The sequence below is a fragment of the Mustela nigripes genome, chromosome 6 (genome assembly GCF_022355385.1).
Source record: "Mustela nigripes isolate SB6536 chromosome 6, MUSNIG.SB6536, whole genome shotgun sequence".
Taxonomy (NCBI): domain Eukaryota; kingdom Metazoa; phylum Chordata; class Mammalia; order Carnivora; family Mustelidae; genus Mustela; species Mustela nigripes.
This window is the reverse complement of record NC_081562.1, coordinates 52,818,958-52,846,289: the sequence shown is the minus strand read 5'-3', so window position 1 is coordinate 52,846,289 and position 27,332 is coordinate 52,818,958. Positions and strand designations below refer to the sequence as shown.

Below are 27,332 nucleotides of genomic sequence, written 5' to 3'. Positions count from 1 at the left end.
CCTATTCTTATTGATTTTGAGGGGCGCTCTCTGAACCTCCTGAATTTTGATGCTCATTCCCTTTGCCATATTGGGGATATTCTCCCCAATAATTCTCTCCAGTATACCTTCTGCTCCCCTCTCTCTTTCTTCTTCTTCTGGAATACCAATTATTCTAATGTTGTTTCGTCTTATGGTGTCACTTATCTCTCGAATTCTCCCCTCGTGGTTCAGTAGCTATTTGTCCCTCTTTTGCTCAGCTTCTTTATTCTCTGTCATTTGGTCTTCTATATCAATAATTCTTTCTTCTGCCTCATTTATCCTAGCAGTGAGAGCCTCCATTTTTGATTGCACCTCATTGATAGCTTTTTTGATTTCAACTTGGTTAGATTTTAGTTCTTTTATGTCTCCAGAAAGGGCTTTTATATCTCCCGAGAGGGTTTCTCTAATATCTTCCATGCCTTTTTCGAGCCCGGCTAGAACCTTGAGAATTGTCATTCTGAACTCTAGATCTGACATATTACCAATGTCTGTATTGATTAGGTCCCTAGCCTTCGGTACTGCCTCTTGTTCTTTTTTTGTGTTGAATTTTTGCATCTTGTAATTTTGTCCAGATAAGAGTATATGAAGAAGCAAGTAAAATAGTAAAAGGGTGCCAACAAACCCAGGAAAATATGCTTTAACCAAATAAGAAGAGATCCCAAATCGTGAGGGGGGAGAAAGTGGATAAAAAGTGGTTCAAAAAGGAAGAAAGAAAAAAAAAAGAAAAAAAAAGAAAAGAATTTTAAAAAAAGAAAACAAATAAAGAAAAATATAAAAAAGAAAAAATATATATATTAGATAAACTAGTTAAAAAATGTTAAAAAAGAAAAATGTAAAAGTTAAAAAAAATTTTACCAGAAGGCGAGAAAAAAAACAAGAAATGAAAAATAAAAAAATTAAATTAACTGCAAGACTAAAAAAAAAATCACAGGGAGAAAGCCCTGAGTTCTGTGCTTTGCTTTCTCCTCCTCTGGAATTCTGCTGCTCTCCTTGGTATTGAAACTGCTCTCCTTGGTAGGTGAACTTGGTCTTGGCTGGATTTCTTGTTGATCTTCTGGGGGAGGGGCCTGTTGTAGTGATTCTCAACTGTCTTTGCCCCAGGCGGAATTGCACCGCCCTTACCAGGGGCCGGGCTGAGTAATCCGCTCGGGTTTGCTTTCAGGAGCTTTTGTTCCCTGAGCGCTTTCCGTAGAGTTCTGGAGGTCAGGAATATAAATGGCGGCCTCCTGGTCTCCAGCCCGGAGGAGCCGAGAGCCCAGGGCCCCACTCCTCAGTGCGCCCTCAGAGAACAGTTCCCAGTTACTCCCGTCTGCCTGACCTCCTGCGGCGCTCCGAGCTCACCGAGTCTGTGACCAGTTCAAGGTAACACCGAGCTGTGAGTTTACTGTCGGCTCTGTCTCTGTAGCTGGCTTTCCCATTCCAATACCCGCAAGCTCTGCAACACTCAGACACCCCTGATCCTCTGTGACCCTGCGGGACCTGAGGCCATGCTGACCCCGCGTGGGCTCACCCCGGTTTAGCCTCTGGAGCGATGTCCCTCAGCAGAACAGACTTTTAAAAGTCCTGATTTTGTGCGCCATTGCTCCGCCGCTTGCCGGGAGCCGGCCCCTCCCCCCAGGGTCTATCTTCCCGTCGTTTGGATTCACTTCTCCGCCGGTCCTACCTTTCAGAAAGTGGTTGTTTTCTGTTTCCAGAATTGCTGTTCTTCTTCTCTTCGATCTGCCGATGGATTTTCAGGTGTTTGCAATCTTTAGATAAGCTATCTAGCTGATCTCCGGCTAGCTGAAGTAGTCTCAGCCTGCTACTTCTCCGCCATCTTGACTCCTCCCCCTTGATTTTTTTCATTTTCAAGCAGTTCATTCTCTCTAGCAGAGATTCAAGAATCAAAAGCCAGTCATGTTGGTGGTAAGATGTTGAGAAGTGTGTTGGGTTCAAAAAGGTTGCTTTTTTGTTGATTTTCATTTCAGATCATGGCTAAGGGGAACATCATCAGATTAGGAACAGACGTTGTGACTATAGAACTAGGAGACAGTGAGTATCCTTAAATATGTCCCTCCATGTCCTTCCCAACATATCTAGCCTCACACTTCAGTGACAGTTTGCAAATGGGGATATTATTCCCATTATCCCTTTATAATAAGGTCACAAAAGAAAATAAACATTCTCCTATGACTCTAACATTATTTTTGTTCAACACAGTCAACAAATACATTTGATTGCCTCCTGTGTGTCAGGCACTCTGTGAAGACACTTTTTTTTTCTCACTTTAATGTGTTTCTTCTATCTGACATTTAAATTAGAAACTTCTGAAAATCTAAGCTTCCTTCTGTTTTTTAACCCTAACATAAACGTGAATCGGTCATCTTTAATCTTTGTATTACAGAGAAGAGAGTTAATGGATATCATGGATAATGGGAAGGAAAAAAATGATGGACTGTTTTTTTCCTATGCCAGACTCTGGAGTAGCTTTATTCCTTCTGGAAAGGCTCTCTCCCTTCAATGCTTAATGAAGACGCGTTCTGTGTGTGCTGCAGGCATTAAACGGGGAAACTCACATGTGAATTTGAGTGCACTCCATGAATAAGTTGGGGGAAAGGAAACCAGGATTATTTTCTGTCCCAATTAAATCATGTCAGGATATAAATCACCAGAAAAAGAACCCATGAGCATTCTTGTAATTAACTGAAATTAAGGCCTGAAATATTCTGAAATATTTCACCAAACTCTGCTTCAACTCAAAGCTAAACTTAACAATGGGATTTTTTCCACAGCTGTGTGTGTGTGTTTTCTAAGATTTTACATATTTATTTGAGAAAGAGATTGAGAGAATGAGTGGGAAGAGAGGCAGAGAGAGAAGCAGACTCCCTGTGGAACTTGATCCCAGGACTCTGGGATCATGACCTGAGCCAAAGGCAGATGTTTAACCGACTGAGTCACCCAGGTGCCCTACAGTTTTGTTTTGTTTTGCTTTGTTTCTATAGTTCCTTTCTCTATCAAGCTGGAAAAGTAAAATATCAATTATATTTTTTATTTTCCATATTGAAATAATATCAGGAGGGGTTTAATTTAAAAGAAGGAACTAATTAGTACTCTCAACATTTAACAATTGGGGGTGCCTGGGTGGCTCAGTTGGTTAAGGGTCTGCCTTCAGCTCAGGTCAAAATCTCAGGGCCTGGGATTGAGCCCCACTTCTGGCTTCTAGCTCAGTGGGGAGTCTGCTTCTCTGCTTCTCCCCACTGCTCATGCATATCTCAAATGAATAAAAATATTTTTAAAAATTAACACTTGTTTGAATTAAACATTAAAGAGTGCTGCCAGCTTTGAATATCAATTACCCCAATATTTATATAGGGAGAGTTTGATATAGAGAGTGGACCCCACTGGGTGCCTTTTTTCCCATTAGTGCATTATGTTGCCTATTTTTTCTATTAAAATATAATAGATTATAATAATGGAATATATAACACATTTCTAGAAGTAGATGAGTGTCTTAAAACATTATATGTTTAACTGATTTTTCTTTCCTGATATTTTAATTTGTGCATCATTCAGAAAAGGATCTTTCCATAATAATATGAGGAAGAGTTTATTATTTCCTTCATGAAGACATCACAAAAAAGTAATGCAAGTAACTCAGCTAATAATTGAAGGGAATTTCTTTATATACTCGATGAATTCACAAGTATTTATAATATAACTGTTTTAATGACACATTATAATTATGTTATTAATTACTAGTTTGTTCTTCGTAAAGATGTACAGAAATTCCTTGACCCTATTAGTTAAAAGAACCAGGTCTGTTCACAGTCTGTCTAAATTAAACCTTTTCCATTGCTTACTCATATTCTTTTCTTATACTATTCTGCAGTTTTAACATCAAGGTGCAAATTACTAATTTCAGAACTATTTCTGAGTCTGTTTTAAATTCAGAATTCAGAATTCAGATTTTAAATGACAAAGCCTTCACAAAGGTTACTTTCCTTCTAATATTCTCTGAAAAAAAAATTCTGCCATAACTTCTCTTTCTATTTTTGTGATGTCTCAATCTATTCTTAACTATTGTTAAGTTATTGTTAACACCAGACATGGCAATACAAGGATTTAAATTACCCTCCTGTTAGAGAAAAACTTATTTCCTTTAGGGGTATAAGTTAAAACATGATCCCTTTAATGGGACAAAAATATGAATGCCATGATACTGCCTTGGTCATTAACCAAGGGCAGGGGGAGGGGAAACAGGAGAGTTGTTAAATGAGCATAGTTTCAGATCTGCAACATGAGAAAGCTTTGGAGATCCGTTTCACAACAATGTGAATATACTTAACACTACTGAACTTTACACTTTAAAATGGTTAAGATGGTGAGTTTTATTTTATGTGTGTTTTTACCACAATAGAAAAGACATATATTTGGGGGGAAAAAGTGAGCTCTATGATTATATGTTACAAATTATAGCTCTGTATTTTAATTGAGAATTACCTCTGACCTGTAGTCTAAATGAGATGGTTTCTATTCATCATATAGATTTATATATATCTTTACATATTTATATATATTTATATAAATTTATGTATGTATATACCATTATATATATGACATATATAAGAAGTTCCTTATTCTATAATTTTTAACTAAATCCAGCAGGCTTTATAAAATATTTTGTACGTATATACATATGTAGAATAACTTTGAGCTATTCTTACATAAGTTGGTTACTGTCTTAGTTAAGTGGAAAATCAGACACAGACTTGAGTGTAAGGAACTTTTACTTTTTCTACAGTGAAGTTGTAAAGGAACACATTAGCCTATTAATCTCACCAAATAATTAGAATGACATTAAAGAGATCATGCCACTGAATATGTAGGTACAGTTCTAAACTGGGTTAAGATCTAGCAACAGTGTTCTGACTCATGACCATCTTGTCTCATTTTCTCCACATCCCCTCAAAAGGCAGTTTTTCCTTACCCTTCCCTGTGGAGTTGGACATACCTTGACTGTTCATCTTTACCATTTTTCCAGATGGCAAAGTTATGGGAGATTCAGAGAGCTTTGAGATTGAAAATTGCCTAGCCAACAAGATGAAGCCGAACACAAATAAATGGTACCATAGGTGTTGTCCATTTACCTCAGAGAAAACAGGTCCAGAAAATTAAATGAGTTGCCTAAGGGTTCTCAGCAAGTTAGTGGCAGAGCCAAATCTCCAGGCACCTAGCAGAGTACTTTTTCAATTATGCCAAATTGCTACCATATCAAACATAATTCAATCTTGTGTCCATGGTGCTTTACTCCACTAGTTCAATTGCTTGACATATGTATGATGCTAAGACTCAGAAGTTCCAAAAACCTGAAGGACAAATACAAATATCTAGAATAGCCTTGTAACAGATCAGAGGTAAAGACAGGCCTCTAAAAGTGAAACAAGCTATCTACCCCTTACCAGTACAAGTATCAGTTGTGCCTGGAAGATAAGACTGAGCTACTGAATAAACCTTTTCAACATTGAAGGGCAGAAGAGAAAAGAGGCTCCCGGCTTGACACATCGGCAGTCCTAGAAAGCTAAGGTAAAGATGACTCGGGACAGGTGGGTGATTGCAGGATTGCAAAGGTAGAAGTCCTGCTGGCTGACTTTTCCTTCTATTCTCACAGGTGAACTTGAGCTTCCGCCCACCACAAAGTCTCCCGGCCTCACACGCCCACCTGAGAGTTTCAGTTTCTCCTCAGTCCTTGTGCGCCCTCCATGGTGTAGACAAAAGTGTGCTGTTCGAAAGGCCCAAGGCAGAGTTGTCCCTGGATTCGGTGAGTTTCCGGCAGCCTTGCGGTCAGGAGGGGCGGTTGGAGGAGCGGCAGGCAACAGGAGGCAGGAGAAGCCCTTCTTGGGAGTAAAATATAAAAATAGTCACCATTGTCTAATTTTTTATAATTTCTTGAGCTTTCTCACATACATTTTCTCATGTAATCCTCCCTAGATCCCAGGAAGTAACAGACACATTTGAAGTTGTAGAAACAAAGAGAACGTTTGAGAGATTTGTGCAAGATTACCCAGAAATAAATGACATAGCTGAGCTTCTGAAACTGCCCAGAAGCTTTGATCTCTTCCCTGAAACATAACTTCTTTTTTCTCTAGAGAATCAAATCTAAATCTCAACTATTCATGCTTTACAAGGATATTAATGAAAGCTATGTGTTTTATAATTAACCACTTATGTGATGGTCTTATTTTAAAAAGAATTTAGGGGCGCCTGGGTGGCTCAGTGGGTTAGGCCGCTGCCTTCGGCTCAGGTCATGGTCTCAGGGTCCTGGGATCGAGTCCCGCATCGGGCTCTCTGCTCAGCAGGGAGCCTGCTTCCTCCTCTCTCTCTCTGCCTGCCTCTCTGCCTGCTTGTGATTTCTCTCTGTCAAATAAATAAAATCTTTAAAAAAAAAAAAAACAATAAAAAGAATTTAAACAAGATGGGATCAGGAGGGAGACAAACCGTAAGAGAGTCTTGATCTCACAAAACAAACTGAGGGTTGCTGGCGGGTGAGGGGGTAGGGATAGGGTGGTTGGGTGATGGACATTGGGGAGGGTATGTGCTATGGTGAATGCTGTGAAATGTGTAAGACTGATGATTCACTGACCTGTACCCCTGGGGCAAGTAATACATTAAATGTTAATAAAAATATATATTTTTTAATTCTTAAAAATTTTTTTAAAATGAAAAAGAATTAAAAATGGGGCATCCAGGGGGGCTCAGTCAGTTAAGCTCCTGCCTTTGGCTCAGATCATGATCCCAGAGTCCTGAAATAGAGCTCAAATCCTGCTCCTTGCTCAGCGGGGAGCCTACTCTGACCCTCTCCCTGTTTGTGCTCTCTCTTGCTCTCTCTCTCTGTCAAATAAATCAACAAAATCTTAAAGAAATAAATAAAAAAGAGAAAAGAATTAATACATTCCCAAAGTATTACATAATGTGGATCATATCTAAAAGAAAATCATTTTTGGTCAATGGAGTAAGTAAGCTTTTTACAAAATTGATATTTACAGGCAAAAGTCCTGTACCTTCCAGCCAATTTAACTATTTATATCCTTAAAATTCTTGTGGTCTATGAAACTGAAAATGATTCACAAATTATCTTCAACTTAAAAAAAATGACCTACTACAGCTTTGTCAGCAATGATGAGCCACAAGCTACCTAAAATTTTCAGTCTCTTCTATTTTTTTCTAGAATTATATTAATTCACAGTGATAATATTTGGTGTATCGTGTTGATCTTTAATTTCATCATTACCATCATCTTGCAGGCACATTATGCACTGGGTCTGTTTTAGGAGCTGGAGAAATAGTGGTAAACAATCATAGCCCTTGTCCTCAGAGAGCTGTCATTTTAGAGGGACTATAATAAGAGATCACATATAGCTCAGAAAAATAAAAGATGAAAGATTAGCATTAGGAAAGAGTATTTTCAAACATGGGGTTTTGAAGAAAAAACTATCAGAAGGAAGGGAAATTTCAGAAACAATTTTTCTAACCTATTTAAAACCAGATTACTCATATTTTTAAAATATTCAGTACAATGCAGGAAAAATGGTATGTTATTAGAATTTGATTGTTGTCAAAAAGTAATCACTGGCAAATTCTATAACTTTTATAGGCTTATGCATCAGTATTTTAGCAGATCAACTGACCAACTTGCCTATTTGGGAGTTATTATTACTTATAAATATTGGAGGATAAAAATCAGTAATATTGAAGTTCCTTCTGGTTTTGTTCTAGCTTCTACTTCTCAAAATTCATTTATATGTCTTACGTTTTCTTTAAAGATTTGTTTATTCATTTTGAGAGAGAGAGAGCACATTCACACACAACAGGAAAGGCAGAGGGAGGAGAGAGAAAAATCTTAAGCAGACTCCCTGCTGAGCACAGAGCCCAACACGGGCCTCCATCTCACAATCCTGAGATCATGACCTGAGCCAAATACAAGAGAAGGATGATTAACCAAGAGAATGATTAACCAACCACACCACCCAGGCACCCCATATGTATTAAATTTTAAAACCTTAAGATAAATATATCAAGAATCACTATCCTGTTTCTAATTATCAAAATGAACATTCTTCAGAATGGAGGGTATAATCAACATTTTTCTCAACCTTGTCTTTTATTGACAGGTCAAAATATCTCCCTATAGCATAATAATTTTTACATAAAAGACACATTTCTCTGACTATAATTGTCTATTTGAATGAGAAGATGGCATGAGGAAGTTAACCTGAAAAGTAGAGAATTTTCTTCCGTGGTGCTTTCTTTGGAGGAATAGCTTACTTTTTTAAAAAAAGATTATTTATTTGAAAGAGAGAGACAGAGCAAGGGGAGGAGGAGAGGGAGAGAATTTCAAGTAGACTTAACTGAGCATAGAGCCTCACAGAGGGCTCAATCTCATGACCCTGAGGTCATGACCTAAGCTAAAATCAAGAGTCAGATGCTTAACCAACAGAGCCACCCAGGCATCCAAAGGAATGGCTTATTTTATATATATATATATATATATATATATATATATATATATATATATATATACACTCTGTATTTATGGTAGCCTGTTCTAAGTGGTTTTTTAGCTTATATTGATGGAATTCAGTCTACTTTTCAATATTTTTATGTCTATCCCATTTTATGTCATTATATAAATTATTAGTTGCTTCAGTTGCATTACACAGCTTTGTACATTATAGAGGTAAGAAAGGGTTATGAACATAACTGGATATTTGGGTTCTTAAAGTTGTGAAAATCTTTAAATCACTTGCTTTCACCCAATATTCATTCACTCAATATAGATGATGCATGCTCATTTATATGACCATTTAGTTCTCCTACTCAAGAACAAAGTAAAAAATAAAGAAGTTTGGAGGGTGTTTATGTTTAGTCTTCTACTTACATAGAGCAATCTTTCCCAAACTTAGTGGTTTAAAACAATAAACAGTTATTATTGTGTACACTTTCTGTGGATTAAGAATCCCAAAGTGACTTATTTGAAGGCTTGTGATCTCTCATGTCAGTCCACATGTCAACAGGTTAGCTAGTGCTTCAATCATCATATAATTGTCAGGAGGCCTTAATTCCTCACCACATTGGCTCCTCCACAGGGCTGCCTGGGTGTCCCCACAACATAGCAGTTGATTTCCTCCAGAACAAGCAATCCAAGAGAAAAGCTAAAGTTGCAATATATTTTATGACCTGGCCTTGGAATTTATACACCATCACTCCACAAAATCTTATTAGTTATAGATGTCAACCCCATTCATTCCGGGAGAAACTACATAAGAGCATGAATACCAGGAAGTAGAGATGTTGTGGGGCAATTTTGGAGGCTGTCTTCATGGTCTACCCTTTGACTCCCAATGATTTATGATCCTCCCACAGGTAAAATACACTCACTTTCCTCCCAAATTCCTAGAAGTCTCATTTCCCAATAACAATAGCTCAAAGTTTGAATTTCATCATTTAAATTGGGTCCAGGTACAAGATGATGTTTATTGGGTGTAGTTCCTCAACTGCAATTCCTCCTGATATGAAAGCCTTGAACTAAAGTATACTTTAGTTATTTACCTCCACGCATCCAGCATACAGTGGTGGAACTGGCACACTAACACTCCTGTTCAAAAGGGGGGAAAAAGTCACATGGGCATAATTGATCCATGGCAATTCTGAGATCCAGCCAAAGGTTCAAAGTCCTTTGATTAGGACTTGTCTTACTCCAGCTTAGGAAATAAATATCCAGGCCTCCTGGCTCCATTCTATGGATTCTTGGTTCTTTCATTTAAGTCATCCCTATTCAAAAAAAAAAAAAAAAAAGTGGCCCTTATTTACAATTGTATAGACATTGTTCTATTGAATATAGATTATATATAATCATTTATGTACCTATGTGGTTCTTCTATCCAAGAACAAAGCCATATAGAAATGGAAGGTTAATAGATTGCAATAATTCTACCTAAATTTGTCAGGGTATTAAGCATTCACCAAACACAGAGACAATTTAGATCTCCTTCCTATATTTGGTCTAGTTTTACCTATAGAGTGATATTTTCATTGATCCTTGGTAATTTTAGTTTTATTATTCCTTGGAAACATTTTCCCAGGTAGATTTTATATCACTAGAGCAACCAAAAAAAAAAAAACAAAAAAAAAAAACCCCACTTAAAAATAATCAAACAAAAATTTTAACTTCTCTCTAATGTACCAACAACTTGAAAGTACTCAAGAAAGGATTAGTGATGGGGGCACCTGGAGGCGCACTCAGTTAAGCATCCAACTCTTGATTTTGCCTCAGGTCATGATCTCAGTGTTGTGAGATCCAGCCCCACGTTGGGCTCTGCACTTAACATGGAGTCTGCTTGGGATTCTCTCTGCCTTTCCCTCTGCCTCTCCTGCAAACTCTCTCTCTCTCAAATAGATAAATCTTTTAAAAAAATAAAAGGAAAGAAAGAAAGGATTGATGATGATTATCATATTTCTCTCAGTTCCCTGGATATTTCAAAATAAAAACAGGTACAAGCACTGTCTTTGATCTCTCCACTGTTACAGATGTATAATCTGCTAACTGTGAAGGATCTTACTGATTTCCCTGAAAATCTGGACCAGCAGGAAGAAGAACAAACAAGTTGTAGCCATCCTTACATCCTTCATAAAGGAGCCATCTATATTCCCTTACCAAGTTATGATGAAGATGATATGTATAGCTAGCTTCCTAAAGGTAAAGTCCTTATTATTTATTAATGTATCAGCTTATGAAAGTTTTAATGTTGATAAAACTATATACATAGTTTAGAAATTGTTTAGCCTAACAGTTGGTAAGTCAGAGCCGGGGCTAGACCTAACTTCTGCCATTTCATTGAAAGATTTTTGTTATATTTAGTTTATTTGCATAAGGCCACAAGTAATAAAAATCTTAATAAGCCATAAAGTCTATAATTCTTCCACTCTATTTATATTTATTGAGTTTATTTATCTCCATGAAGTTAATATAACATTAAGATTATTGGGGTTACATAGGGATATTTCTTTAAAAAAAAAAAAAGATTTTATTTATTTATTTGAGAGAGAATGAGTGAGAGAGAGCATGAGAGAGGAGAAGGTCAGAGGGAAAAGCAGACTCCCGAAGGAGCTGGGAGCCCAATGTGAGATTCAATCCTGGAAGTCCAGGATCATGACCTGAGCCCAAGATAGTCGCTCAACCAACTGAGCCACCCAGGTGCCCACATAGTGACATTTCTAAGGAAAATATATTTCATACATTCTAATCAAGTTTATAAATGTATTGAGTCACAATTTTTATAGGTTTGGGATTAAAGGTGTTCACCAACTCTAAAATCCAAAAACCACGGCCATATAACAAATATTGAGAACAAGAATCTTCACCACTTTGAAGGTTATATCCTAATGGACACAGAAAGAATGTAAACAAAATTAGCAAGTATATTATATAGTCTATTAAAAGATGATAAAGGCTATGGGAAGAATTAAAAGAAAGGATGGAATATCAAGACTAAAGGAGTTGCAAGTTTCAATAAGATGGTCAGTGATTATCCTACCAGGAGAGTGAAATCTGAGCAAAGACTTGAAGGAAGACAAGAAAATAATAGACTATCTGGAAGAAGAGTATTTCAGTCATAGAAAGCAACATGAATAATAGAAAATACCCGTGGAGTGCTTACTCTGTTTTGGAAGACCAATGAGAGGGAGATAGTAGATGGCTTTATTGAGACATAACTGACATGTAATATATGAGTTTAATATATATATATATAAGTTTTGGGGTGTCTGGGTGGTTTAGAGGGTTAAAGCCTCTGCCTTCAGTTCTGGTCATGATCCCAGGGTCCTGGGATCAAGCCCCACAACAGGCTTTCTGCTCAGCAGGCAGCCTTCTTCCCCCACTCCCCACCTGCCTCTGTGCCTACTTGTGATCTCTGCCTGGCAAATAAATAAATAAAATCTTTAAAATATATATATATATATAAGTTTAATACAATGCTTTTATTTTTTAGAGGGGTGGGGCAGAGGAAGAGGAAGAGAGGGAATCTCAAGCAGACTGGCTATTGTACATAGAGCCCCACATAGACTAAATCTCATGACCCTGAGTTCACAGCCTGAGCCAAAGCCGAGAGTCAAACACTTAACCACTGATCCACCTACACATCCTATGATGAACTTACATATATTGCAAAATTATTATCACCACAGTATTAACTAAAATTTCCATGGCCTTGTAATTTCCATTTCTTTAAGTTTTTATTTTAATTCCAGTTAGTTAACATACAGTGTTTTGTTAGTTTCAGATGTAGAATTTAGTGATTTCTTTACTTCCATACATCATCTGGTGCTCATCACAAGTGCCTTCCTTGTAACCCATTAGTTTTTTTCTCTAGAGTTAAGAGTCTGTTTCTTGGTTTGTCTGTCTGTCTGTTATTTTTTTCCCTTTGCTTGTTTATTTTGCTCCTTAAATTCCACATATGAGTGAAATCATCTGGTATTTATCTTTCTCTGACTGCCTTAGGAATTTTATTCATCCATTTTAAAAAATGGAATCTTGCCATTTGCAACAACATGGATGGAGCTAGAGAGTGTAGTGCTAAGTGAAATGAGTCAATCCCTTTCTTTTTTATGGTTATCACCACTTTTCAAATGGAAAAGCTGAACCTGGAAAGACTAAGTAACTCAAGCCATTAAGATGCTACAGCCAGTTTAAATATGGAGTGGGGATGGATTCAAATCTGGCTGTCTCCAAGATCCATGTTTTTTAAACTCTACACTATTCTGTCTCTCAAAGACTCTAAGCTGAAAGCTTGTCTGGAACATTCTAAAAGTAAGGGAACCATTGTGGTCAGAATGAAGTGAATCAAGGGAGAGTGAGATCAATGGAATAACCGAGGCCAAATTGTATAGGGCCTTATAGGTCACTGTAAGAACTTAACTTTTTACTCTGCGTGAGATGGAAAGATGTTTCAGAAGGGATGGGTAAAATGATCTAATATGTTCCTTATAAGATCACCTAAATACTACATTTAGAAGAAAATTAAGTTTTGAGTTTTTATACTTTTTTGTTTGAAAGTAGCAAAGGTCAAAAATGAATACAAGTATTACAAAGCTAGACTGAGTGACCCTTTAACAGCAATGAACAGCATGTCCAGGAGAAAGTATTTTGTGATCAGCAGTGAAATAAAATATAAGAGAATGTGTCCAGGAATCAACACATTTTGACTAAATCAGATGGGAAAAGGAAGCAAAATAATAATACTAATAATAATATTTTGTCTTAAAAATTAATCTAAAGGCATTTCAGTAGCGTTTATGAGTTGTGACATAAAAGAAGAATAAAATGTTAATGTAAACACTGTGGAAGGATCAGTAGAGAGTTAAGTTGACCTTGAGAATGAGACAATAAGGAAAATACAGTCTTCATCCAATAAATGGAGTTAAAATAACACATTAAGCCATTCTTCATTAACTGCAATAGCTGGAGAAGTTGAAGGGTCTTTGACATCTGGAGCAGGAAAGAGAAAATAGTTTATTTAGATGCACCATCCATTTAGATAAACTTGAGTACTAATAATCTGTTTCCATTATTCAACCTAAGAGTAAAGACAGAGATAATAGAGCAACATCAGTGAGAAACCAATGGCAGAGATAGAGATGGCTACCACTTAGAAGGACATGAAGGAAAAAAGATGTATGATATTTATTTAAAGAAATTATGATTGATGCTTTTTACAGTTGAGAGATATTGAGGAGAAATATCTGGTAATGTTTTTCCTTATAAATGTTCTTTCACAAAGGCAATTCTGAAATATCAGATGGAGTACTTGGATGGAGAGCCTCACTCAAATTCAATTAAGCATGATTTCTAACAAAAAAGAACCAGAAAGTCTTCATCTTTAGTTCTCTACCCTCTCACTTAGTAAGTAATTTCTGTCTCTATCATAGAACTGTACCAAATGTAAATGTCTCTTTAGCATCATGAATTTTTCATTTCTCCTTCCCAAGAATAAAGAGAATAAAATCTAATGTTCTAGCCTTGTTATCAAGAGAACAATGGGTTTCCAAGTTTCAATATAGTGCAAAGAGTTGATATTATTAAATTCTTTTCACCCCATTGGTAATTCAAACAACTGACATATGTTGCTGAAAGAGAGTTTGGCATTTCCTGCTCAATTCTTTTCATAGAGGAAACAATACTCTGTGATATTGCCATTTGCAATTTGCTATTTCTCCCACAAACCATAAATGCAACTCCAAGTTATCTTGTCCTATTATCCTGTTATCCACTGAGTCTCCACTCAATATAGAATTATGGTATCTCCAGGAAACATGGCATTTCTATCTTCAACAAAGACTCTTTTCTGCTTAAAGAATAAGGGCTCAACAAGTTATTTCCAAAGTTCTACAACTCTTGGGAGATAATCTGAGCAGGAATACTAAAAATTTGCTCTTCTGAAATAAGTTAGTCAGAGAAAGACAATTATCATATGATCTCTCTGATATGAGGAATTTGAGAGCCAAGGTGGGGGTGTGGGGAGTAGGGAAGGAAAAAATGAAACAAGATGGGATCGGGAGGGAGACAAACCATAAGAGACTCTTAATCTCATAAAAAAATAATTGAGGGTTGCTAGGGGGTGGGAGGGCTAGGGAGAGGGTGGTTGGGTTATGGACATTAGTGGGGGGGTATATGCTATGGTGAGTGTTGTGAAATGTGTAAGTCTGATGATTCACAGACCTGTACCCCTGGGACAAATAATATATTATATGTTAATAAAAATAATTTTTAAAAAAGAGAAGAGAAAAATAGATCTGATTTCTCCCCTCTGTTAGTTGACACACATATTAATAGAAACAAAGCAAACAGCATTGTGAGGTTATTTTTTTCACTAACAGCAAGGAATTTATTCATTTTAATGTAAGAGTATGTAAAATGGAAGTTTGCATTTGAATTACAGTTTCAATAAACAGAATCACTATAAAAAAAATTTGCTTTTCTGAATCTCACACTGGCACCATGAAATGAATGGATGCTTTTTCTTCAATTAGATTATAATTTTCCCTTATTTTTATAGCAGGTTTAGCAGCAGGTCCATATATTCCTCAGTTTCACTCATATAATATCATGTCCGCAAATAATATGCAAAATCCAGAGCCAATCTCTGAAACAGTACCGGCTTATTTCCCTGAGACCTAGATCTGGGATTTGGTATTGGGGGGGTAAGTACCTTCATTCTCCTCCATTTGCTGTGGGTGAGGGAATGTGGGTCCTTCCACATTTTCAACTCTAAGAATAATCTTTCTGAAAAGCTCTAAATAATCGTCTTAACCTCTCATCCTTTCAGGATGGGCCTTAAAAAGTGCTTTTATTATTTAGGTTTATTAGTAAAATTATCTCAGAGATGAGCAATTCTGAAAGACTTATTCCTGAGACTGCCAGGAAACAGATATGGGTACTAAAAGTATCCAGATGCTAGATTGCCTAATGCCATTGGGGAAGACTTCCATAAATAATATTAGAATATACACATAAACACACTAAGCTATATAAATGTAATGGTCTGCTTATTGGATCATGATTCTTAAGTATGCTGGTTTATGAGATCATACAACAGTGAAGGAAGTTTAAGAACCAAACTGAATCACATTCAAATATTTTTCTTTAAAGTATAGACATGTTGATAAGGGAAAGAGGTAGCATTTAGTACCTTTTGTTTTCCCAACTGAGTTTGCCAATACATTACCTAATGGACACATGTGCACATACTGATTTTCACTTGAGATGTTTCACCTGTTCACTTTCTGTTCTTCACATTTCTATCTTCCCCCAGCTCATCAGGGGTGGCAGAAGTGGGAGTAAAAGTCCCTGGTACTATCACAGATTGGAAGGCAGGGGCCCTCTGTCTGTCCAATGACACCGGACTTGGTCTCTCTCTTCCTGCCTCCTTCTGAGCCTTCCAGCCTTTCTTTGAGGAGCTCACAATGCCCTACTCTGTGATCCACAGAGAGGCCTTCACACTCAAGGCCACTGTCCTCAACCACCTTCCCAAATGCATCCAGGTAAGAAAAATGAGGGTGAAGAGAATCAAAGACTTCTTTCCCTCAGCTCCTGATTCTGTTCCCAAGAATGTAGATAATTCTGAGAATTATACACTAACACTGTCTGTGCTAAGCAAGCAAGACATGATCAGAAAGATAACACAACGACATTTGACCTACAGGTTGAAATTATGGATCTCCATAACACATGCATTTTTTTTTAAAAGATTTTATTTATTTATTTATTTAACAAAGAGAAACACAGTGAGAGAGGAAACACAAGCAGGGGCAGTGGGAGAGGGAGAAGCAAGCTTCCCGCTGAGGAGGGAACCCAATGTGGGGACCAATCCCAGGACCCTGGGGCCACGACCTGAACCTAAGGCAGACTCTTAACGGCTGAGCCACCCAGGTGCCCCCTCACATGCATTTTTGAAAAATTTTCCTGAATCTTACAACATCCTCTACTGTAGGATAGGCTTTTTGCCAGGAAAATCCTTGATGCTGACACAAAACTCAAAGTTTTCTTAATTCCATGAGTGTCATTCTTCAAGGTCTCCCATCTCTAAACTCCCACAATATGCTTGTAACTTCTCTTACAGCACATATTTCCTTGTAAATTTTGTCACACTTTTGTATATAGATTATCCCCTTCATAACACAGTATCTTCATGGTCAGGAACTTCTTACATACTCTTCATAATTTGCTATGCCTTGCACATAATAGACATGGGGTAACTGTTGTAGCAAGTGGGAAAAGGTAAGAAGGAAGTCAGGGGAAAAATAGACATGAGAGGTAAGAACCAACAAGCAGAAACCAGTAGATGGTGCTCCCAAGGGCAATATACCATTTGTGCTTTTCCCTCCTGTCCACTGCTTCATCTGCAGAGTTCTCCAGTCTACTCTAATGCAAAGGTCAGATCCTCCTAGTAAGTAATCATCCTTGATTTGCATAATTGCCATCCTCATATTTCTCAAAGCATGCATGAGCTTACATGACATCATTTTGTCCAAATCCCAATTTAGTGCCCCACCTCGTTTGTGGCCCCAATTCTGCACATTCATTGTCTCTCTGAACATATTCTGGTAATTTCTCTCCCTCTACCTCCCTTGCAAATGATAGGTCAGTGTGGAACTGAAAACTTCTCCAACCTTCCTACAATCCCAAAATGAGAAGCAAGAAGAATCCTATCGCATCTATGCAAATGAGTGGCAAACCCTGTCTTGGACGATGACTCCTAAAACTCTGGGTAAGGGACATTCCCCCAAAGGTTCTCCAGTGGACAAGGGTGGTGGATATTTGAACACTACTGACATCACATTCACTTTTTTTTTTCCCCCACAAATATAATTCCATAAGGTTAGGTCTTTTCTTCTTTTGATTTCTACCCACAGTGTTTTCCTCCCAGTACTCCCACTGCACCTGGGCCCCACAAGCACTGTACTTGGGCACAGGAACACTCAGTGTCCATTAGCCTTGAGTTTTTTTCAGCGTTATTTCCTATTCCAGCTGGTAATAAGTTTAAAGGGCAGCCCTTCAAGGTGATTACAGAGCACAGTCATTTTCAGCTGTTAGGGATGGCTCGGACTGTTATCAAGATGGATGCTCATTTTTTTTTTCTACATTCTTTGTTTTAAGGAATGTGAATTTCTCAGTGAATGCAGAGGCAATCCCCAGAGCTCTGTGGAAATGAGATTGCTGAGGTCCCTGAAATTGGGAGAAAAGACACAGTCGTCAAAACCCTGTTGGTTGAGGTAAGTCGGTCTGAACCACTTCAATACTTTTCTGAGACTGTAACAATAAAATCAGTGAGAAACAGCATGACCATATTCTTGGACTAACAAAGAATAATTAACACTGTACCCACACAATCCACCTGATAAGACTAAAGGAATGTCCTTCCCTGAAACTATTACAGTAAACTTTTTTGGCTAACTTATCATAAATACTCTTTCTCATGAATTATTTCAGACCTAGTCCCTTTTCCTGACCTCTCCATCCCTTCTAAGATTCATTTATTTCTTATACTTTTTACCTCTGATTATCTTTCCTTATTATTCCTCATTTTATCTTCTGCTGGTCTCCAAGGTTCTTCAGAGTTTAATGGATTTATAGTAATTTGATGATAAGTAGGGTGTTAAGATTGTTTAGTGTAAACCCCACCCTTCGAAGCAATGAACCTGTGGTTATCCTTCAAAAACCTGGACATTTATCCCTTTTCTCCTTTTTTTTTTTTTTCACTTGAGCCTGAAGGTATTGAACAAGAAAAGACTTTCAACTCTATGGCCTTCATTTCAGGCCATCTTCATAATCATAGTGAGAATAATGTTTTCCAGGGATAGGTATGTCAAGTTACAATGCATGTCCATACATGTTATCTCCCCCTTATCTTTAGAATATTCCCTTAAATTTGACATAGCAATAAGTATTTCTTTATTTACAGAAGAGGACCCTGAGCCCAAGAGAGGGGGTTATTATGACCTAGGGGTGTGGACAAGATTATTAGGACTTGCTGAGTTTTTTTTGCCTTTACATTTTGCCTTTACCTCCATAGCCCAGGGACGGCTCATGAACCAATAAGGATATAGTAGCTCAGAGTGTCATAGTCTACGTAGAAAGACAGCAAAGTCATAATAAGGTTGAATGACAGTGATATTCTCCAAAATAGTTAATGATGAAACATACAGCATTTTGTAATCTTCTTACTGAAAAAATGTTTCATGGCCAAAAACAACAACAACAACAATACTTTACAATAGAGATTTATCATTTCATTAAGAAACAGCTGTAGCTTTTAAATTATATTGCCACATTAGTATTAGTTTTACATCTGTAGTGTATATGACACTGTTCTTGTCTTTTGAGAAGGACCAATTTAAAATATAAAAATCAGAGAACTATAAAATCAGAGGATTAGACAATCAGATCAAAGAACTATATGCCCTATGAGCTCCCACACCTTCTTTTAGAACTACCATGAACAGCTACCAAGAACATAGTAAAATGAGAGCAGAAAGGGCTCTGGAAGTCATTCTATGCCAAGAAGAGCTGGACAATTTAAGGTGATCTCACCTGAAGCCAAAGTCCTTATTCCTAGACCTAGGGTTCCTAAAGGAGACACAATAATATGGATAAATATAATAAATAACTACAATAATAACTCTGCTCACCTGTATGGAAACATCATGTGATGCATGGGCTGTTCTAATGCACACATGCTTTACATGCATTCTTCCACTGAATCATCACATGAGCAAGTTAGACTCTAAGAAGGTTAAGTAATGTATCCAAGGTACAGAGGTAGTAAGTGTGGCTCTGAAGCCCCCCTCCCAAACACTATATTGTATTGCTATAAGAGATGTCATACTTTGGTATGGGTTGTCTGTTTCCAAAGGTACTGAAATATCTGAGCAGTTATTCCTGAAGCTCCCACCAAATGTGGTCAAAGAATCTGCCAGAGCCTCTTTCTCAGCTTTGGGTGAGTCACCTTGCACCCGGGAAACTTGGGACAAAAGAGCAGCCATCGTACATCTGAATCTATACACCTATATCTATATATTTGTGGGGGGTTTTAAGATTTATTTATATATATATATATATATATATATTTGAGACAGAGAGAGAGAGAATGGGGAGGGGCAGAGGGAGAGAATCTTCAACCAGACTCCCCACCGAGCATGGAGCCTGATGTGTGGCTCACAACCATGGACCATGACCTGAGCTGAAACCAAGAGTCAGACACTCAACTGACGGAGCCACCCAGGCACCCCAATATTTGTGTTTTAAATTGCAACTTATTAATAGCATCTATTTCTATTAGGATTCTGGAAGTCTTACTCTCTAAATATAAATTCCTCTTGCCTAAATGATAGCGTCTATGACTCTAATTATAAGAACAATTTGTCTTTAATAATGTTGGTCTACTTAAGAGCTGAATTACTCTGATATCTAATCTTTCACATTCTCTAGGTGACATATTGGGTTCTGCTATGCAAAATATACAGAATCTCCTCCAGATGTCCTGTGGATGTGGAGAATAAAACATGGTCCTGTTTGCTCCTAACACATCTATGTCTTGAACTATCTGAATGAAACCCAACATTTGACTCCAGAGATCAAGTCCAAAGTGCTTGGCTATATAATCAGTGGTGAGACAAAAGTTTACTTTGTTAGTCTGAGACTTTTCTCAATTAAACTTGAATTATATTACCAGATATTAAGCTATTGATGGTGACTTTGTGGGAATGACAAATATCCCACCATATAATAAGATGTTGTATTATAGCATATCCATAATGTTCCCAAAACCATGTCAGGTAGGAGACTGTACAATGTCTGTGGCTTCTGGGTGCATCAGCTTGCACTTTTGGGTGGCCTGCCTTTCTATAACACTTCTTGTGCTTCTTGAACCTTCCATTCCAGGCTACTAGAGACAGCTGAACTACAAACACCTAGATGGTCCCTATAGCACTTTGGGGGAACAATATGGCAGGAACCAAGGTGACACATGGTAAGAAAAGAAAATCTATTCTGACTTTCAACTATGAGTTCACAGCATGTACAAATATTAGGCTATTTAATTCTTAATGCAATCCTGTCAAGTGAGAGCTATTCACTTCTTTTTACAAAGGAGGAAATGGCATTCAGCATGGATAAGTAAATGTCTCTGGTATAAACAACTAATAAGTGGCAGAATGGAGAATGCTTGGAAGTTGATTCTTTTTATATCTAATACACCAAGCATCTTTTCTTTCTCATGTTACTAAGGGACCATTGTAAGTTTGTGATTTTCCTTCTTAAGTTTTTTCTCAGCACTGAGAGATGCTAGAAACAGGTTAGAAAAACTGAGTGTACTTTACTACCTTCTGCTAGATGACTCTGTGTGTGTCTGTCTGTCTGTCTCTCTCTGTTTATTCATCTGTCTTCTGTCTCTCCATCCAACTGTCTGTCCATCCATCCATCCCATCTATGTATGTGTCTGTCCACCTGCTGATCTACCTATGTATCTATCTGTCTTGAATAAGTCTGACCACACAGGAAAACAAGTGTGACCCAGAAAGTGGTGGAGGGGCTGGGTGATGTGGAGGGAAATATTTACTGAAGCAACTTTCAAAGTGGTTTGTTCATTAGAGTATTAGCTGCAGAAGAGAAGATAAGAAATTTGTGAAAAAGAAATAAATACAGAAAGCCCAGAAGTGTGAGAGCAAATATCATAACTGCTCAATAACTCTAGGAGACACCTGAATCTCTAAAGTGACACAGAAATGCTTTAGGAAGCAGGGACCAGTTGGTAATGATTTACCAACATGTTGTAGCTAAGCAAAAAGAATATGGAAGCTGCCCCCTTAACAGAAAAAGTCTCCAAACTCTTAGTGATTGCTCACGGACTCTCATGAGGGTGCACTGGGGAGAGATGGAGTCTATGTGTGGGAAACAGAGTATTAGGGTGCTACATGGAGAAGACCACCCCACTCTTCCCCACCCTTCAGGATCAAGGCCTTTGTACCGAAGACTTTTGCCCAGGCTCGAACCTACACCTTAATCGAGGAAGCATGCAGCACCCAAGCCCTCATCTGGCTCTCCCAAAGGCAGAAGGGAAGAAGAACTCTTTCAGGAGTTCCAGGTCTCTGCTCAACAATGCCATTAAGGTGAGGTGTTCTGAGTACTTATCCTGAGCCTCGTGATACACCAAAACTAACATTCCTCCAAAGGTCAAAAGGTGAGGGGAGACGAAAGGCACAGAGACATTGCAAAGATGAAGTCCAGCAGTGTGAGAGGGCATTAGGGAAGGAATATTGAACCTGAAAATTCTAGAGGACAAAGAAACAGTGCTTTGCATTCCGGTGCTATTTTGCTTGATAAAGACAACATCCTGAGAAGAGTCTCTATGAAACAGCAGTAGAGAATATACTAATATTTGAGGGTAGAATTAATAAAAATCTGCCCCCTCTCCACAGGGAGGAGAAGAAGGTGAAGTGACCTTCACTGCCTACATTACTATTGCTCTTATGGAATTGCCTCTTCTAATCACTGTAAGGTTCACCTCAATCCCATTTCCCACCATGGAAACTACCAGCCTGATGTCTGGAATACCCCCTACTAAAAGCCAAGTCTCCACTTCCCTTTTGCTCAATGCTGAGGCATTTCTCAGCTAGATGAGCTCTTCGGTGAATCCACTGAAGGGAACTTATGCTTGCCTAGTCATGCCCTTGGACTCTATACCAAAACAAATCTGAAAACCACGGGCTTGCTAGCCTTATTCTTTGAAGACTTAACTATAAAGCTAAGAGATTTTATATATCTTTTCCATTTCAGTCTTGTGGATATCTGGCTGTCTACCTGGCTGGTTGGAAACCACAAATGGCATCTATTGAGCAATATCCAAGTCAGGGCTGTCTCCATCCTCTACTTACCCTAATTTGACATCCTTACCTCTTTGTCTTTGCAGACCCTGTTATTCGCAATGCCCTGTTCTGCCTGGAGACTGCCTGGAACACAGCAAAGGAAGAGATACGTGGGAGCCACAGCTACACCAAGGCATTGTTGGCCTATGCTTTTGCCCTAGTGGGAAACCAAGAGAAGTGGAGAGAAATATTGAACTCTCTTGATGAGGAAGCCACGAAAGAAGGTGAGAGCAAATGGTAAAAAAAAAAAAAAATTCCCCTTTTGCTTACATTGATACTACGAAAAGAGAAGAGCTATATTCCAAATGAAAGTAACCAGCTCCCATCTGGAATTCCTTAGCCAACTTGTATATTGTGAAATCAGAGCACCTCTTATAAAAATGTCTTCTTGGGTGCCTGGGTGGCTCAGTCAGTTAAGCCTCCAACGTCTTGATTTCGGCTCAGGTTTGTGAAATTGAGCCCCATGCCAGGCAACCCGCTCAGCAGGATGTCGGATTGAAAGTCTCCCTCTGCCCCTCCCCCCGTGCTCACTCTAATTTAATTTATACATATTTCACTTCACATGATATCTGTCTCCACACTTGGATGAAAAGAGGCACAACCAAAAACCATATTAAAGGAAGTGTAATAGCATTTTCCAAATGTTAATGCACTATGTTAATATCCTATCAATTTGGCTACTCACCGTAAACATCTTTCCTCTCTAAAGCTTACGCACATTGGTCATTGACCACACTCTAGGGTTTTTTGATATCAGTGCTCTTGACATTTTGGGTCAGATGGTTAGTTGTGAGGGGCTGTCCTGGACTCTTCAATGTTTAGCAGCACCCCTGTCCTTTCCCCACTAGTCGCCAATAACACCCTACTCCCAGTTGAGACCAGGTAAAATCACCCCTGGTTAAGAATTCGTGTTGTAGGGGTGCTGGGTGGCTTAGTCAGTTGAGCCTCTAACTCTTGATCTCAGCTTAGGTCATGATGTCAGGGTTGTGAGATCAAGCCCCACATCAGGCTCCATCCTTAATGGGGAGTCCACTTATGATTCTCTCTCTTCCTCTCCCTTTGCCAACCCCCCCCAAATAAATAAAATAAATCTTAAAAAAAAAAAAAAGAAAGAAAGAAGAAGAACCAGTGTTCTAAGCTCCAGACTAAATCTGTAGGATTCTTCCAATAAGAAATTATCTAAGGTGAGCCAGAAAATTGTACGATTTAAATGAAAGTAGACCAAGTGGAGTTCACTTTGATCTTCTTAGAATGATTAAGAAGTCCTGTTCAGGCTCTCCACTCCTTTCTACCTACCCTGTGAACTCCTTTCTGACCTTCTCTTTAAACTGAGCTTCCTTTTCAAAGCTGAAGTTCTTGGAATTTTCCTTTCTTGTTAAACATCCAGAGAATCTGAATTTTCACTCCTACAATCTTCTTTCAATATTTAGGATGGACCTAGGGAAACTTCTGTTTTTCAGAGACATTAGGTGTAGAGAATGTAAAATAAGCTGTATAAAAGAAGAAAAGAAGGTTGGGAAAGTTCAGCTGTCTCATATGACTACTCGTAGCCAGTTTCTCTCATTCTTCTATCTACATTAACACCAGTCACTCTGGTGTTAATCAGCTTGCTGATTTTTTGACCCAGTCTTTGAAAGATAAAGCCAAGAGGACTATTGATGAAAAAGAGCAGGCTGCATCTTCTAGAAAGAGAGAATAATCCCTTAAGACAAAAGCAATATACGGGAAAATAAGTGGCAGGGCTAATTCACATCAATAATCTTGTATTTCATTTACAGAAATTATAGCATAAGTTTGATGAGGCCTGAAAGGCAATGAGAAAGGAAAAAAAAATGAGTAGGTGTATACTTCAGGGGGAAAAGCCAGCATCCCATCGTGGTAACCAACACAGACTTTGGGGGGAAATCCCTGCTACCAAAAACTTACTCTGTGGAAGTGGGTTCTGACATTTCCAGGACACAGTGGTGGCTCTCCAGGCTTTATCCAGATATGGAACAGCCACCTGCACCAGGACTGGGAAAGCTGCCCAGGTGACCATCCAGAATTCATAGTCATTTGTCACAAATTTCCAAGTGGACGACAACAACCTCCTGTTGCAGCATCAGGTCTCATTGCCAGAGCTGCCTAGAGAATATTCTATAACAGTGACTGGAGACAGATGTGTGTATCTTCAGATAAGACTCCAGTTATGTGGGAAAGTTTAACCTTACTGAATGAAAGGGGAGCTCTGATCTCTCCTTCCTGGACAAGTAAAGGGCAAATCAGAAAAGTTGAATGATGAAAAAGTGAGGAGTCCCAGGTAAGGAGAGAAGCTGACGGTGTGTTTGGTGTTTCACAGACATCCATGATATACAATATTCTTCCAGAGAAGGAGGACTCCCCATTTGCCTTGGAGGTGCAGACTATACCCCATACTTGTGATGGACCCAAAGCTCACACCAGCTTCCAGATCTCACTGAATGTCAAGTAAGACTTCTGACTGAATCACATAATCCTGAGTCTAAAAGCTATCTGGAAACTTTAGTAATTAAAAATATATTTGGAAGCTATGCTGTTAGGTGGATATAATTTAAAATTGATATATCTACTAATGAAGTTAGCCTTATATACATTACAAAGTGATCCTTTTCTCTAGCAATTTTTTTGTCTTAAAGTTTCAGTAACTTTAAAAACATTTAAAAGCAAAGTCTGGTCTTAAGCTGTCAAATAAAAAATGTAGACCATTCAAATGTTCTAATAAATTCCTACTTTTACACAAATTTTTTGTTCAACTCACTGCTGAAGAATGAGTTCCTTTCGGGCACTGGGGCGGCTGAGTCGTCTAAGCAACTGCCTTTGTCTCAGGTCATGATCCCAGGTCCCGGGATTGAGCTCTATACCAGGCTTCCTGCTCAGTGGGGGAGCTGCTTTTCCCTCTCTTCTTGCTCCTACCCCTGCTCATGCTCTCTCTCTGTTGAATGAATCAATAAAATCTTTTTTTAAAAAAATTACTTTCCACAAAGATTTGTACTTTATGTTGAAGTAAGTCTTCCTTACCTCTTCTGAATAATTAAATTCTATTTTATTATTTTTCTAATCAAATACATAAATAGCAGATGTTAATATAAATGGTATAAATTAAATGTAAAATACAGAAATTGCCCTATAATAACCCATCAAAAACCTATAGGAATTTGGGGCTCATGGGTAGCTCAATCAGATGAGCATCCAGCTCTTGGTTCAGATCATGATTTTGCTGTTGTGAGATCCAGCCCTGAATTGGACTCCACGCTCCACATGGAGTCTGCTTCAGATTCTCTCTCCCTCTGCCCCTCCCCCTACTCGCATATGCTCTTTCCCTCTCCCTCTCTCTCTCTCAAATAAATAAATAAATAAATCCTTAATTTTAAAAAATCTTATAGGAATCCTAAGAAAACATAACAGCATATAGTACTATGTGTCTACTGCTAATGATATTGATATTGTAAAACAAATTTTATTTCAGACAACCAACCTAATTAGTAAATATGGGTTTATTCAAAGTATAAAGCTTAAGAGTCTATCTGATCCCACAACACTTTGGAACTTCTCTGGAGACATGCTGCATTCAGGTTAACTAAAAATAGAAAAGAAATAGGGGTGCCTGTGTGGCTCAGTAGGTTAAAGCCTCTGACTTTGGCTCAGGTTGCAATCCCAGGGTCCTGGGATTGAGTCCCGCATCAGGCCCTCTGCTCAGCGGGGAGCCTGCTTCCTCCTCTCTCTCTCTGCCTCTCTGCCTACTTGTGATCTCTCTCTGTCAAATAAATAAATACAATATTTAAAAAAGAAATAGAAAAGAAATACCTACAAAATAAAAACTGTATAGTATAAATGGAGTGTACAAAAACTGGCGATGCAGATTACCAAGCTTCCGTTCCAAAGATTCTGATTTGATAGTTTGGACTGAGACTTGAACATTTATGATTTTAGTAAGCTAGAGATCTGATGTACATTCAGGGTTCCAAACACCAATGTCATACGTGTCCATGGAACAGAGATTTCTAGGAGTTAAAATGTTACAGAAAACTTCATGAAGCTAGGCATGTGTATGGTAGGTCTTAAAGGAGGGACTCTGGCTTTCTTTCACATACAAAGCCCTAATTCCTTTTTCCTTTGACACTACAGTTACACAAGGAGCCATCCTGTTTCTAATATGGTGACTGTTGATGTGAAGACAGTTATCATTCTCGACCCGCAAGAACGACACGTAGCCTGGTATCTTGTTAATGTTGCTTCTCCTTTATTATCATACCACACTTGCTTATATGCAGTAGGGCACTCTATCAGAAGACAGAAATTCTCAAGACATCCAATCACAGACCTCCTGCTAAGCTTCCCCTAATTAGTCTATCCAATGTCTGCTTTTCCTCCCCCACATGGGCCATCACCGATATCAACTTGTTTACGTGGAGGTTTGTTTTGGCACCTGGCCAGGCGCCATCTTGTAATGGCGGGGACTTCCTTGGCCACAGATGGTCACCGACATCTCCCCATTTTTTGTTTTATGGCAGGGATCGTGCCTGTCTTAGGTTGTCAACAGTAGAAGACATCCTCACCTGTCATTAGACATGAGATAGCAAAGATCTCTGTCCTGTCTTAGATTGGTATGTCTCCTTGACTACTGACCCAGCATGCTTAACCATATCTGGGGGATGTTCCAGCTTCAATCGCCAGCAGAGCTTGTACTAGGGCTCACTTTTGCTCCCGATGTTGTCATCTCCACTGACATATTTTCTTATTAAGAAGTAGCATGCCAATGAGGAGAAGGACAAGCAGACCAATCGTTCCAGCCCATTGTTTAGTAAAGTTAAAAACATTGCCGAATGCATTTAGTATGTCTG

The 27,332-nt window shown here is 38.4% G+C and overlaps 1 pseudogene; it reads left to right on the top strand.

The window, feature by feature from the left end:
- The window catches only part of LOC132020275 (pregnancy zone protein-like), a 60,751-nt pseudogene that overhangs the window by 27,639 nt on the left and 5,780 nt on the right, over positions 1-27,332 (top strand).